This window comes from Bos indicus, chromosome X (assembly GCF_029378745.1).
Source record: "Bos indicus isolate NIAB-ARS_2022 breed Sahiwal x Tharparkar chromosome X, NIAB-ARS_B.indTharparkar_mat_pri_1.0, whole genome shotgun sequence".
In the NCBI taxonomy this organism is placed as follows: domain Eukaryota; kingdom Metazoa; phylum Chordata; class Mammalia; order Artiodactyla; family Bovidae; genus Bos; species Bos indicus.
The window spans coordinates 87,967,553-87,981,783 of NC_091789.1; the positions used below are offsets into that span (position 1 = coordinate 87,967,553).

At 35.6% G+C, this 14,231-nt stretch overlaps 1 protein-coding gene across 5 annotated transcripts in view; it reads left to right on the plus strand.

Moving 5' to 3' along the window:
• OPHN1 (oligophrenin 1) overlaps positions 1-14,231 on the plus strand; it is a 627,556-nt gene that overhangs the window by 115,729 nt on the left and 497,596 nt on the right. The window contains exon 1 of one of the 5 annotated variants that reach the window (XM_070784719.1): positions 943-4,651. The exons of the other annotated variants lie outside the window; for them this stretch is intronic. The gene's annotated coding sequence lies outside the window, so the exon portion shown is untranslated. Of the gene's footprint in view, positions 1-942; positions 4,652-14,231 lie in introns of those variants that run through there. 5 annotated transcript variants of the gene reach the window in all.

A 14,231-nucleotide genomic window follows, 5' to 3' on the forward strand; every position in this document is an offset into this window, starting at 1 on the left:
TTCCATTTTCTTTCTCAAGATTGCTTTGGCTATTCAAGGTTTTTTTGTGTTTCCATATAAACTGTAAAATTATTTGTTGTAGTTTTGTGAAAAAATATTATTGGTAGCTTGATAGCAATTGTGTTGACTCTATAGATTGCTTTGGGTAGTATACTCATTTTCTCTATATTTATTCTTCCAATCCAAGAACATGGTATATTTCTCCATTTATTTGTGTCATCTTTGCTTTCTTGCATCAGTGTTTTATAGTTTTCTATATATAGGTCTTTTGTTTCTGTAGGTAAATTTATTCCTAAGTATTTTATTCTTTTTGTTGCAATGGTGAATGAGATTGTTTCCTTTCTCTTTCTGTTTTTCATTGTTAGTGTATAGGAATGCAAGGGACTCCTGTGTATTTTATATCCTGCACATTTACCATATTCATTGATTAGCTCTAGTAATTTTCTGGTGTCTGTTGGGTTTTCTACGTAGAGGACCATATTATCTGCAAACAGTGACAGTTTTACTTTTTCTTTCAAATCTGAATTTCTTTTATTTGTTTTTCTTCTCTGCTATAGGTAAGACTTCCAAAACTATGTTGAATAGTAGTGGTGAGAGTGGACACCCTTGTTCTTTTCTGATTTTAGAGGAAATGCTTTCCCTTTTTTGCCATTGAGGATGAAGTTTGCTGTGGGTCTGTCGTATATTGCTTTTCTTATGTTCTGGTATGTTCCTTCTATGCCTGCTTTCTGGAGAGTTTTTTTTTTTTTAAATCATAAATAGGTGTTGAATTTTGTCAAAGTCTTTCTCTGCATCTATTTTATATATATATATATATATGTATACACACACACACACACACACACACACATATATATATATATATATATATATATATGTCTGAGGTTTCTAGGATTTTTTTTATTTCCCTTTTGATTTCTTCAGTAAGCTGTTCATTATTTAGAAATGTATTGTTTAATCTCCCCGTGTTTGTGTTTTTTACAATTTTTTCCTTGTAATGAAAATCTAGTCTCTTAACATTGTGGTCAGAAAAGATGCTTGATATGATTTCAATTTTCTTAAATTTACTGAGGTTTGAGTTGTGCCCCAAGATGTGGTCTATCCTGGAGAATGCACTTGAGAAGAGGTGTGGTCTGCATTTGGGTGGAATGTCCTGAAGATGTCAATGAGATCCATCTTGTCTAATATATCATTTAAGACTTGTGTTTCCTTATTAATTTTCTGTTTTGATTATCTGTCCATTGTTGTAAGTGGGGTGTTAAAGTCTCCTACTATTATTGTGTTACTATCAATTTCTCCTTTTATGTCTGTTAGTGTTTGTCTTATGTATTGATGTGCTCCTGATAGCTTACGGTGAACAATGTTGAATTGTGATCTCTGAAGATTTAGTTTCAGGACCAGTGAGCAGGCTTGATCACTCAGGAGCTTTTGTGTAGCAGAGTTTTAATAAAGTTCCCCCTTATTTATTTATAATATTTGTAAAAAGAGTTCTGATCATTAGAGTTTGTTTAGTTTTAACAATCTTTGCATGAAGGCAATGATAGATGACATATATAATTATCAAGACAATCATTAAAATTACAGTTCCAGACCCGATGTTGTGAGTTATGCTTTGAAACCATCCATGTGATTCTAGTCCAGATAATTGATAATTGATTAGCTAGTTGTTCAGCTAAAGTTTTCAAATTAGTGAAAGAAGGCAGATTATTAGAAAAGGTTTCAAATATGTCTTTTTATAATAATTGTACATTCAGAGAGACATTATCATGTATGTTTTGTAAATGAAATTTGATTTGTTCCCAGTTATAGGCATTATTATTGAAATGAAAACAGGAGTAACATAAAATTGAGTAAAATTCCAATCACATTTTAACACTACCGGTTTTTGTACATCTGTTAATTGATCTCCAACCCACATGATGGCTGTTTTTAGTTCCTGTACTTCCTTTTGAATATCATCTATCTGAGACTTAGTGGCCCACATAGTATGGGCATCTTTAGTCCAATTTTGAATAAAATTACATGTTTGAATTGAGGTTTTTAAAGCAACACCAGTGACAGCAGCAGTGGTGCAAATAGCTATTGATCTCAAAATGCCAAAAATTAGTTATCCAATGAATTGTTTAGATTGTTGGAGCAATTTAGTAAGTAACTGGGAAGCAAGTCCAGCCATGGGACCTTCTTCCTAGGGCTGTTGGAGATTTTGGTAACCATAGATTATGTTGAAATTTAAGAATCAAAAGGGAGTCATTTCTCAAGGAAATAGAGGAGTTAAGACAAGTATATAATTTACAATTTATGCAAATTACAGAACGTAAAGTCTTATTGAATTGTAAGTTTCTTATAGTTACAACAAAAGGAAGTGGAACACAGGCTTGTATAAAATATGCTTAATTATAACGAAAGAAATAATTGCTATGGCTACGATTAGTCCTTGTGAAATGTCCAGTCCAGTTCCTCGATGCTTTCAGCAAGTTTCCACATGTCCCATTGTTCAGGCCCAATATGTTTATCAAGAATGATTCGAGGATGAGGGGGGGCCACTCCACTGTCAAGCCATCCAAAAGTCCTCTGTCATGGTTATGCTCCATTGTAGTATTAGTAACCTTCTATGTTATTTAAGTTATATAATCATATATAGTGTTATTAATATCATCTGAGCAGTTAGATAACCACATACCATTGGGTCCCCAATCAACAATTGTATGATTAGCCACAAACATTAATTTTCTTGATTTGGCCTGACATTTGTCCCAATGAACAGGAATATATTTAAAGTTCTTATTAGTAAACCTTTTTCATAGTGTTCTTTGTTTTTTCCTTAACTCTTTCCTTAAAGTTTTAGTAGTATAAACATGGTTCATGGACAAAGAAAGGGTAGTAAATAATCCAAGCAGTGTCTGAAAGTCCTCTTTTAGAGGCAGGGCGAAAGCCCAAGTTTGTCGGCTAACATTTATGCATAATTCTGCTGGGCCCATATACAAAGAAAGGACTTCATAACCTAGAGAGATATTAATTAATTAGTTTTTTTTTTCTTCTTCAGGATGAGAGGGCCCCTCCAAGTTCCGAGGAGTCATTATGTGTTGAGTCATTATCATATGTGTTGAGTCATTAGTGGCTATGATTAGTCTTTTATCTGTCCATTTTATAACCTACAATAAAAAGGGGGGTTAGGTATATAAGCCTATTAAGTGTGATCAATCAAGTCAGCCTGAGCAGGGGAAGCAAAAGCAAGCAAAGCAAGCATAGCTAAGAAAAATATTTTCAGGATTCCGAGGCATTCTCTGTTGAGAAATCAGATTTTCAGCCTGATTAGTAAGGGTATTTATCTGTCCCCAAGTAGGGAGATCATAAGGTCGGTGACGTCGAGTGCAGCGTTTTTTGGAAATTTTTAAAGTTGCCATGGCTTGTATTGGAGTTCCTTCTTCCTGAGGTTTTTTTCTTTGCATCATCTCTAGTCTGAATGTTGGGGGCCCCCTTAGGTTGAATCTTCTGAAGAGAAAGTCATGAGTTCGTTGGATCCATCTGGAGAAATAGAAGCATATCCCTTTCCCTGTAAGATGAGTTTCTTAGATTTCCATAGATTAGTTAACCTGTCTTGATATCAAATGGGCAAAGGAAGGGAGGTGTCCTTTAATGTTTCAAATTGCTTTTCTGCTTTTGTCAAAATATCTTCTTGTGGTAAGTTTGAAAAATTTAAAACAAATAAAACTATATTAACAATAGTTATAGAAAGAAAGGAACATGATAATGATGAAAACATTCCTAGGAAATATTTCAGTCCAAAAATAATCATCTAGAGATCTGTTTTGGGATTGGTAGATAATGTCCTCCAAGAGGACATTGAGAAGCTTTTATTTTAAATTGACCTTGACTCTTGACTACTTAAACCTTTCATCTTGAATGTTGTTTCCATGAATTTGTTTATTTCTGTGTCAAAGGTATGAGTCATCGTCTTGTTCAGCCAATGCTATTGTTCTTTTTCATATATGTAAATCAAATAGACCTAATTTTGGTTTTAAGTTAATTTCTTGGTCTTTGGGTATTTTGGGATTGACAACATTGATGTCGTTAGAGATAGGTTTTTTCTGCTTGATATAGTTTATGCCTCATGTTTAACAGATGGGACAGTCAGTGGCTTAAAGCAAGCCTTTGTAGATATATGTACCCATTTAAAAATATTTTTTCATTAGGCCCAGGTATTGGTGGCATAGTCTGTCTAATGCAGAGTTTATCAGTTCCAACCAAGCAACATGTCAGTAAGTTTGCCTTAATTTCCATGAGGTACTATAGTCTTGTTTTCATCACTAACCAACCATGAAAATTTGGCTGTGGTTTTGAAATAATGGGTTGATTTCTTTCTCATTTAGCATATATGTTTTTTCTGATATAAAAAGAAATAGAATATGACTGTGTTTTAAGTGATATGTGTTATTTGGGGCAAAGGATTAGGAGCAAACATTCAAATATTTTTTCTTAAGTGAAATTATTGAAAAGCTGATGCAGAACAACTTGATAAATGAAATGTTGCTCATACCCAAATGTATTTGACCTTGTCCTTGAAAAGAAATGAAGCCTGGCAGTTGTTGAATCTCTCTGTTCAGTGTGTCAAGGAAGATGATTATACTTTCAAGACAGACCTGAAAAGAAGGTGAATATTTTGCACTTTTGATATTCCTAGGAACAAACAATCTTTTTGGCAAATGGTTTTTATGTTGGCAAATGGTTTTTTTATGTTGTTTTTGTTTTGCATTGTGAAACAGGCATTGAAGTTGATGTTATTTTGTTTTAAGAATCTTACAGATTGGAAATAGAAATAAAGCTATATTAATAATAGTAATAGGCTTAAAGACTATATTGTATTAGAATCTAGTAAAGTCTGTTCTGGATAAGGAAGATTAAAGTGTTCCTGTGTATTTTTCTTTATTTAACTTTCTATTTGTAGTTACAGTGTATAATGTGTTTATTTATGTCTTGTGTTTGTGGATTATAAGGAATATCTGTATTCTGTTTATTAGAGAATAAATGTAAAAATTGTTTGAATTGGCTTAGAAATACAGGTAGGGCCATTGTCTGTTTTTATAGAATTAGGTAGTCTCATTATTGTAAAGTAAGCTAATGGGTGGGTTATAACATATTGTGTAGTTTCACCTTGGAGAGGTGTGGTCCATATAAAAGAAGAAGAATTTGTATCAATTGAGACATGTAAGAAGGAAGAGGCATGTTGATGGTATGGCAAAACCAATACAATATTGTAAAGTAAAAAAAAATATAATAATAATAAAAAAAGAGAGTTCAGGGCAATAAGTTCTATCCATTTGTCATAAAATTTTCTTTCATTTGTCATAAACTCTTATATATTTTTATATTCATCATTTTATTTGCCATTTCTTATATCCTTTTATCAAAAGCATATATCTTACTTTTCTTTAGCAACTATGAAGTGTCTTGTATGTTAGTATTTTATAGATTTGGTGAATATATTTATTATATCATATTATATATTATAATATATATTTATTTTTATATAAATATATATATTTATTAATAGTTTAAAATCTCTTTAGTTTTTCTGTCAGAAAAATTTTTTGTAAGAGGAAGTTAACATTCAGTGATTAATGTTTTAAAATCTTACTTCATTTGGAAATGACCTAGCTATTTAATAAACTTTTATTATTTAGTATAATTCCAGAAACTTAAGTTACCCCAATCCTAAGAGATTATTTTAGATTATAATAATAGATTGTTCTATTGAAAATATAATTATTTTTAATAAAGTTTACTTAAAAGTTTTCATCATATATATATATATAAAGTTACCCTTTTGTTGACAAATTTAGTTTATCTTAAACCTAGGCATAATAGTATTATATAATGTTGATGACTTAAGACATGTCTTAATTAGATTAGCAAACAAGTGAATTTCAATAGAGCTCATTAACTTCATATTATTCAAAAACAAAGACATATTTTGAGACATAGACAATATTAGATAGATAGGCATGGTTTTCTTCTTGAAATTTAAAATATATTTTTGTTTTATTTTTTAATTTTAATTTATATATATATATATATATATATTTTTTTTTTTTTTTGAGTTCCACCAATTCGTTTATGGCTGGAGTCCTAGATAGAGTGGGCTGTGTATCCCAAGGACATGATAAGAGTTAACTTTGTGTTTTTTCTTAGGCCTGTTTTTGTCTTCCAGGCAGAATTGGAGCTCCAAAAAAGTATTTTAAGAAGTTAACCTTTTCCTAACTGCACATGTAAAAAGAACCGGTTTTGCAATTTCAAAAAAGATTTTATTTTAATCAGTTTTCTCTGGAGTCTAAAGAATATCATGGCCATTCAGTGTCAAAAATATCATTTCTCCTTTTTGTAGTTACAGTATATTCTTAATGATATATGCATGAGGGAATTGCTGTCACATAGGAAGTAAAGCTTTGGCTATAAAATTTTGACAAATATTAGGATTGTTAAGCATATCTTGAGGTAACATAGTCTATTGAAATCTTTTATGAGTCCCGATATGATTAGGATAAGGGAGAGAGGAAGTGAATCTTTCCCTGTCTAAAGGGTGTAGAGGTATATTAAAAAAGTAATCTTGTAAATCAGTAACAATAATGTGCCAATTTTGAGGAATAGTAGTAGGTAATGGGATCCCTGGTTGTAATGTATCCATAGGTTTCATAGATGCATTAACTTTTCTAAGGTCTGTTAAGAGACACCATTTGTTAGATTTCTTTTTTATAACAAAAATAGGAGAGTTCCAAGAAGAGCAAGATTCATCAATATGTTTCAATTCTAATTGTGTGTCTATAAGTTCTTTAGTAGCCTGTAATTTATCTTTTGTAAGGGGCCATTGCTCTGTCCAAATAGGATTGTCATTCTTCCAAGTTATTTTAATAATTGCTCTGTTTGTTAAATGATAAGTGGCCCCTAGGAAAAATGTGGAGTGTATATCTGAGTTTGCCATTGCATAAGTAAGTATCTTTCTATTAAATTAAGGGGTGCATTTATCATATAAGGTCTTAATGTTGTAGGCTGGCCTTTTGGTCCTTCATATGGGTAGATTTGAATATTTTGATAAATTTCTGGTACTTTGGTTTGAGAAATTTCTGGAATTTGGTAAGAGATTTTTTGTATAGGCCAGGATTTGGGCCATAAGTGTTTGGAAATAATAGTAATATCAGATCCAGTGTCAAGGAGACCAGAAAATCTTTTATCATTAATTTTGATATTTACATTTGGTGGGCATATTCAGATACCAACGATGTCCATAAGGATTGTTTTTGATCTGTACTGCTGAACCCATTTGTCTGTACGTTATTAGAGGAGTTAATAGAAATGTAAGGCAAAAGAAGTAATTGAGCAATTTTGTCCCCCCTTATGAATTGCCATAGAATCTGAGATGACATCATAATTTGAATCTCTCCTTTATAATTTAAATCAATTATTCCAGGGTGGACAGTAATTCCTTTGGAAGCCAAACTAGATCGGCCAAATAAAAGACTGAAGTTTTGTGGATGCAGGGGTCCAAAAAGTCCAGTAGGTATTCTAGAAGGGACCACTTGAGGGTAAAGGAAAAAATAATTTAGGGCTGGTATATTGACGGCAGCACTGCCAGATGTCGAGGGTTTGAGGGAAAAGATAGAATTTATTCCTGGTTTTTGTTGTAGGGGACCTGGTGGGTCCCCTGTTTGGAGTTTCTTGGAATAGGCTTTCCTTCAACATCAAATTTAGATTTACAGTCTTTGGCTCAGTGCATTCCTCTATGGCAGCGAGGGTGAGTTCTTGGAGGTTTTTTATTAGCCTTCTTAGGGCAGTTCCTTTTTAAATTGTTTTTATCTCCACATGTAAAGCATCCTTCATTTCCCCTTTTAAAGGTAGTAGCCATTGTTTCAGCTAGCATTTGCATCTTTTGAGTTTCTGATCCTAGATTGTGACAAGCCTTCAAATAATCAATAATAGTCCCAGTCTTACGAATTGCAGCGATAGCTCTCTGACATTCCTGATTTGCATTCTCGTAAGCAAGTAATTTCTCTAGCTGTTTCTTGGTTTCTTCTCCAATTACAGTACAGGAAATAGCAGTTTCTAATCTAACTAAAAAATTAGTATAACTTTCATTAGGTTCAACAAAGGAGAGACTTGGAGTTGTGCCTGTTGGCAGGGGAGGAGCATTTGGAGCAGCCGGGGCAGGGCTAGTAAGAAAATTTTGAAATATTTTATGTTGTTCTAATTGGGCCTTCTGTAAAGTTTTATCATATAATTCATATTCATGCAATAAGTGTTCTGTCTGTTGCTGAATATTAGGAAGGTTAGAATTTACCTTGAAATGGCCAGAAATCAATTGGAATATTTTTTCCTTGCTTGGTGGCTTGTTCAACATTTTCTTTGATCTGGTGCCAAATTTCTAAATCAAAACTTCCTTTATCAGGGAACCAAGGATTACATTTAACCAGTGTTTGAAAGTAAGCCTCTATTCATTGGCGCGAAACCAAAAGTCCCTGAGCTTTAAACAAATGGTGAAGTAAAGTAGAGAAACGATGGGGCTTTCCAGCCGTATAACCCATGTTTTAGTACTTACTGACCTCAATAGATCCTGACCTCAATAGGTCCTGAGTCCCTCAGCCATTTGACCCGTGTCTTAATATTTACCAACCTCAATAGGTCCTGAGTCCCTCCGACCGAAATGCCACATACACCAGTGTCCCTGTTCGGGCGCCACTTGTTAGGGTCCTTTAATGGACGGGCACCTGGCCGTCTGGAGGTGACGATAAGAAAGTGAAAGAGAGAAAGAGGCTGGTACTCCCTGGTTTACACAGAAAACCAATAAAGTCCTTGACACAGGACTTATGTCTCTCACAAAGGCACCAGGCGCCCTCTCGAGGTGGGGTGAAGGCACAGGGTGCCTTCTCGAGAGAGTCTTAGAAGCCCGGGCAGGGGAGTGAGCAAGACAGGTCTCTGTGCTCCAAGGAATCAGCTGGAGAGAGAGAGAGAGAGAGAGAGAGAGAGAGAGAGCGAGAGAGAGAAAGAAAGAAAGAAAGAAAGACATGGGGACCCAAGCTCTGATCGAGCAAAGGTGCTTTAATGATTTTTCTGTGAGTATATATATGCTATAGTATAAGAAGTTTCTTTCGTCAATGATAAAGATCAGAAAACCAAATGTACAGTAACCGTTACCAAGGGAACAAGGGATGATGATGGTCACAAGGTCAGGAGACAATCCATATCTCAAGAAAGGGGATCGAGACTAAGCAGTTTTGTCGTAAAGAGACTATTTACTAAAGGAGATTCAAGCCTGTCTCACACAAGGACCCCAGTTCCTGGGAGCAGCATGCTGTTCCATTCTGCTTAAAAAGAAACAAAGGACTTGTGAGAAACAGCACATAGGAATCCTCCTGTTAAATATTCTCTGACAGTAAACGATGTTGGATTTGTGATCTCCGAAGATTTAGTTTCAGGATCAGGGACCACGCTTGATCACTCAGGAGTTTTTGTGTAACAGAGTTTTATTAAAGTTTAAAAAAGGACAGAGAAAGCTTCTGACATAGATATCAGAAGGGGGATGGAGACTGCCCCTCTCTCTAGTGTTAGCAAGGGAGTTATATACTTTTTCTATTGTTTATTAACAATAAATCAAGAGAATGTCTCAAGGTTGTAAAGGTCTTTCAGACCCACTCTTACAACTTACATTTTGAGATAATGGGAGTAGATATAACAATAGAAAGATCTTACTAGACCTGCTCCCACAATAAACATATTAAGATGACAGGATTAGTCAGAAAGTTCTTAAGAAGAAGAAACATATCCTAGAACAGGATACATTGCTATTATATAATCACTGGTACAGAGTTTAAGGAAAACCATATCCTTGAGCAAGTTGAGTTGTTTTGTTGTGTAATCATTAGCTCTTGGCTTAAAGAAAAAAACCTTTTATGTGACTAAGAGGAGGGAGTGTAGAAAAAATGTTTGTCCTTTTCTCCTCCTCAAGAACCCCACACCCCTTTCTTCTCCTTGGGGATCCCTGACTTCTTATCAACCTACCTAAGCATTAAGTCTCATATTCCTCCCGTTTATTTTAGAAGTATGTTGCCAAGTGTCAGCATTTTAATTCTATAACTACTTCCTGCTGGGATGTGGTGCTGTCCCTAAATTGTTGAGGCAAGATATTTTCCTAAGCCTCATATTGAGCGTTTCTGATCCAGGGGCCCCAAGTAATAGTTGGAGGAGGGTGCAGCATTGCTAGAAGCCTGGTCAACCATTTGTAACTTAAGGCTTTTGGACGGTTAGAAACAAATCCAGTTACACTGTTACAGATTCAGGGAGCAAACAGTTAAAACAGAACAATTATAATTATTACGATTAAGATAGTTTTCCATCATGGGGAGTTAGTTAATGTTTCCCAAAGTGAGGTGACTGAGGCTTCACAGGAGTATCCATAGCCTGAATCATCTTGTTTATGTGTTTAGTAAAGTGAGTAACATTTGTGCTCATATCTGGTATATATATACAACATTGCATATGAATAATGACACAAGTTCCTCCTTGTGCAGCCATTAGAATATCTAAGGTCAATCTGTTTTGTAAAATCAACTTTCTAATTTGTATTTGTTCAGCATTAAGGGCTGAACTAGCTTTTTGAGAATCTTGTAAAGCCTGTTGAGTAAAGTTAGTCAGAGCATTAACTCGTAGCATAATGTCTGTATTTCCTAGACAGGGAGCGAATATTTTGAAATACAGAACTTGCCCAATGAGTTTTAAGGTGTGATAGATAAGCAGCCTTCTCTTGAAGCTTTGAAAATATGAGGCCATGAGTAAAAGCTAGACCTAGGGTGGATCTCCCTATCCAGCCAGGGGGAAGCCATGCCCATAGGTAAAAGCCACATATCCAGTAGGTTCTGTTTGGAGCAAGTCAGACTGAGGGATCCAGTCCCAATCAGTGCCTGGCCAGCCAAAAGGAGGAACTGAACTGGGATTGGAAAACAGGAATGATTACATTGCTTATTTCCTGAGGCAAAAATCTCAATTGCTTCCTGTCATTATAATTAAGTTGTTGGCTAACTTCTGGGAATGGCTCTATTTATTCCTAGCATATGGGAGTGTTAGATAGTAGGCGTCCCTTTTCAGGAATTAGACATATGACCTCATCTCTTATTTGATAAACATCAGGTAGAAAACCACCAGAACTAGACCTGTTTACCTTCTTATATGTAGAAAAATAGTCATTAATCCAAGATAATGTATAATCAAAGTTAAAAGTCACATTAAGTCCATTGTTAAGGTAAAATATGTTATACCAGTCCATCTTAGGATTCTTCGATGTCATCGCAAAGTTGAGGAAAGTCTTTTCCTTGAAGTTGAGAAACCCACAATGGGAAGCTTTCAACTGATGAAGAGGGGTGTGCTCCACAGACTCAGCAATTAGACCAATTGTGGACTGCAGAGTAAGAATGAGCCCAGGACAGGAAGGTGTTGTCTTGAGGGTCAAACAGCAGACTCAGGACTTTTGGAGTCAGTAGAAGCAAGCTTATATATATTATCAGACCCATCTCTGTTCCTGGCTCAAACAGTAGCTTGCTTGACTCAGCAGCTGGGTCAGGAGTCACCTCCCGGAGTTCCTCTAATGTCTGTTGCAAAGCTAAAAGCTGAGTCACATAGTTATTTCTGAGGCTTCAGGATCTATAACAATATCTGTGTATAAAAACAGTCTGTCATAGAGACAGTCCCTTCTTCTTAGGGGCAGTTCAAGCCCTCATTAAAACTATGGGTAAAACTTTAAACCAACTGTCTTGGGTTTCCTGAGTTAGCTTATGCAGATGCCTCTTAATAATGTCATTAACCTTTTCAACCTTTCCTGAAGATTGGAGTGTCCAGGAATAGTGTAAGTGATAATCTATTCCTAGAGTTTTAACACCCCTTGAGTTACAGGAGCTTTAAAGGTGGAGCCATTGTCACTCTGAACTTTAGAGTTTAAGATTCTGCTCACATCATGAGAAATCAGTACAGTAAGATTTTGCCCACTAGTAAACTTAAGAGCTTCAGGCACTAGCATGGCAATAGAAGCTACAGGTTGTTGGTGAGAGCCTTGGGGTTGTGTCATAACTCCCAAGTCCATACCTTTTCTTTCAGTAACAAACAGATTAAACTCTGATCCTGTGGGCAGGTTTAAAGCAATCTAGATCATCTTTACTATCATTATTCTGAATTATTTTTCAAGTAGTTTGCTTATTTCATCTTCATTCATTTAGACTTGTGTATTTCTATGTTGTTCCTTCATTTGTGCAGTGTTTCTTTGCCTTTTCATGATTTTTAAAAAACTTATTGTGTTTGAGGTCTCCTATCCCAGGGTTTGAGGTTTAATTCTTTCTTCCTTTTGGTTTCTGCTCTTGTAGGTTGGTCCAGCGATTTGTGTAAGTTTCATGTAGGGTGTGACTCCCTCTGTAAGGAGTGAGTGAGTTTTTTTTTTTTTTTCCCTCTGATGGGCAGGGCTGAGTGAGGTGGTAATATTGTCTACTGATGACTGAGTTTGTATTTTTGTCTTGTTTGTTGTTTGTATGAGGCATCCTGCACAGGGTGCTACTGGCAGTTGAGTGATGGTGAGTATTGTAGGCAAGTGGTTGCCTTTGTGGGAGTTCTCACTATTGGATACTTGCTAGGGTTAAGAGTTCTCTGGCAGTCTAGGGACTTGGAGTCAGTGCTCCCACTCCAAAGGCTCAGGGCTTGATCTCTGGTTGTGAATGGAGATTCCAAAGGTGGTGTTATGGCATTAAATGAGATTAAAACAAAGACCCAAAAATGATAAACAAAAGACTCACCCCAGACAAATGGCAATTACAAAATCAGGCAAATAATAAGTAAAATAATGGAATATACACAGATACATATACACCTATAAGCAAAATCAAAACAGTCCAAAAAAAAAAAAAAAAAGTACAATAGATTGACCTGGCAAATAAAGGAAACCAAAAATGATATCCAACAGTTAAGAACAAAACTATCAAAAGCACAGACCAGAAAACTAAAGCAATGTGCTGAATGGGGAATAAAGCAACAAAAACAAAACTAACAAATATGATGAGAAAGAGAAAGGAAAGAAAGGTGAGAAAGAGAAAGAAATAAAAGAAAGAAGAGAAATGCAAAGTTAAATAGAGGTAGATAAGGAAGATTTATATATATTAAAGATTATCTGCAAGGGGAAAAGAACAATAGTAAAAGGAAACAAAGTAATAAATGTAGAAAAATTAATAACTTTAAAAATTCAAAAATTAAAATTAAAAAGAGAGAAAAAAAGAAAAAAAAAAAAGGAAAATTCCACAGAACTTCAAAAGGCCAACTAGATATAAAAAATGTGATTGGAAAAAAAAAATTCTCAAAAGCTCAATTAGATTTGATAATACTAATAAATTCAACAACTAAAACAACAGAGGTGGGGAAAGTAGGGAAAAACAAAACAAAGCAAAATCCAGAATAAATTACAGAACAAGTCAAAATATAAGAATAATAAATGTTTTTCTTGAGTCTCTGCTGTCAGCGTCCTTTTCCTTGCTGGGAGTTAACAGTCCACCTCACCTCCCTAGAATGCTCTCCAAACTTCTCTGGTCTCTGGTCTCTGGATCTGCTGTGGGGGAAGCTCAGACTCTAATCTGGTCCTACTCCTGTGTGTTCTTGCCTCCAATGTCCACAGTTGTCACAACTAGGGTGTTTTCTTTTGTGAGAACTCTAATTGTTCTTTTATATATTCCATAGACACAGAGTCTGACTAGTTGATAATGTGGATTTAATCTGCAGCTTGTACAGCTGGTGGGAAGGTTTTGGTTCCTCTTCTTTAGCCACACTGCCCCTGGGTTTCAGTTGTAGTTTTATCTCCACCTCTGCATGCGGGTCATCCACAGGGGTTTGCCTCTGAAGCTGCCCTGGAGGACTTGGTTCTGCCCCAGAGAGTGCCAGGTGTGGAGATGGTATAGCTGCTTGGGTAGCAGGGGCCCTGGCAGCACCAGGTACTCAGGGGAGTTGGTGGCTAGGGCAGCAGTAAATTTGGTGCTCTAGAAGGATATGGCTACCCATGCCAGTATTGCTGCCTGGAGAATCTGCCAGACAGAGAAGCCTGGCAGACCATAGTCCACAGGGTTGCAAAGAGTTGGATACGACCAAAGCAACTCAGAATGCACATACCTTTTTCTTGCCTGGGTCACCTCTGCCCCAGTGAGGACTGAGTGTGAAGGCGGTGC